The sequence below is a fragment of the Herpailurus yagouaroundi genome, unplaced genomic scaffold (genome assembly GCF_014898765.1).
Source record: "Herpailurus yagouaroundi ecotype Mexico unplaced genomic scaffold, PumYag 205, whole genome shotgun sequence".
NCBI classification, from domain to species: domain Eukaryota; kingdom Metazoa; phylum Chordata; class Mammalia; order Carnivora; family Felidae; genus Herpailurus; species Herpailurus yagouaroundi.
In genome coordinates, this window is record NW_024412436.1 from 13,551,863 (window position 1) to 13,553,252 (window position 1,390).

Genomic DNA, 1,390 nt, shown 5'->3' on the forward strand with positions numbered 1-1,390 from the left:
GCGCTCCAAGAAATGGCTGTCGGGGCTCCCTTCTTTCCTTCCCTCAGTCCCTCTGACTCTCTTCTTGCCCATGGTCACGTCTGGGCTGTGCGGCCACAGGACAAGGGCGGGAGCTCCGCGCCGCTCAGGGTGGGCCCTGTGCGACAGGCAGCTCCAGACTTACAAGGAGAAGACAAAAGAACCAGGGACAAGAAAAGTAAAAGGTATTGAAATAGGCTCAGCTACTTTGGGGTTTTCCTTTGTATTTATTTTTAGCAAGGATTGTGTGCCTAACTCTGCATTAAAATAGCTGATGCTACCAAAAGTGAAGGCAGCTGGTGGGCCCGGGCCACCCAAGTGGGGAGTGGGCATTTGTGTCGCGGACCCCCCCTCCCCCCACCCCCACGGACCGCTCTGGTAGCATGAATGCAAACAGAAGCAGGGCCCTTTGGGTCCAGCTCAGGGCAGCGGGGGAAGCTCCCGGAGGCAGCCATGCTTGAGGACTTAAGCTTCCAGAAAGCCTCCTCAGCTGACTGCAGCCAGCAGAGGGCTGAGATTCCCCCCACTGATCACCAAGCCCGGTGTCCCAGGGAGACAGATGCGACAGCCGGCTCTCCGCGCTCCATCAGGGGGCTTTAAGTATTGTTCCCGCGAGGGCGCGTCGGGGAGGACTTTCTGGCTGGCAAGTCCCACCTGGAAATGCCCGGATGTGTTCCATCCTCCTCCGGCCACCCGGGAGATACACGGGTGGGTGGCGGAAGAGGCGGGGAGGGGGAGGGGACCCTGGCGACGAGAGTAAGAAGGCTCACGAGCCAAACTTCCTTTGGCCCAAGTTTCCAAGTGCGGCCCTGGAGTGGTGACCCACCTCCACGCGGAGCTGGACAGAGTCCCTGAGCAGGTGGGGGCCGATACCCCGGAGCGGAAAGGTTGCCCTTGTGTCCACGGCTGCCTTCACAATACTGGGGAAGAGAGGGACGCCTGGGGAGCTCAGTCGGTTAAGGCTCCGACTTTGGCTCGGGTCATGGTCTCATGGGTTCGAGCCCCGCGTGGGGGTCTGTGCCGACAGCTCAGAGCCCGGAGCCTGCTTCGGATCCTGTGTCTCCCTCTCTCTCTGTTCCTCCCCTGCTGACGCTCTGTCTCTCAACGGTGAATAAACGTTTACAAAAGAAAGAAAGAAAATACTGGGGAAGAGACAGTGCCATGTGGCTGTGCGTGTCCCTTAGCATTTGTCAGGAACCCACGACTCCAGAGGCGGCTGTCAACCGCTTCCGATCTCATCTACACATGCACCTGAGGGATGTTAAGAACAAATTTTCTTTGGCGAAGTGATTGATGCGCCGGGGGGCGGGGAGGTGATGGGCGCCGCGCAGGCCTCTCTGCGGCGCCCGAAGGGGATCGACGACACCCGGCA

At 59.7% G+C, this 1,390-nt stretch overlaps 1 long non-coding RNA gene across 1 annotated transcript; it reads right to left on the reverse strand.

Annotated features, from left to right (window-relative positions):
* Window positions 1–225: 225 nt before the first annotated feature.
* Window positions 226–1,048, reverse strand: LOC121015159 (uncharacterized). Its single transcript, XR_005783666.1, has 2 exons — window positions 845–1,048; window positions 226–672 (listed from the first exon to the last, which is right to left on the reverse strand). It is a non-coding gene; the product is annotated as an uncharacterized LOC121015159 (long non-coding RNA).
* Window positions 1,049–1,390: the final 342 nt, after the last annotated feature.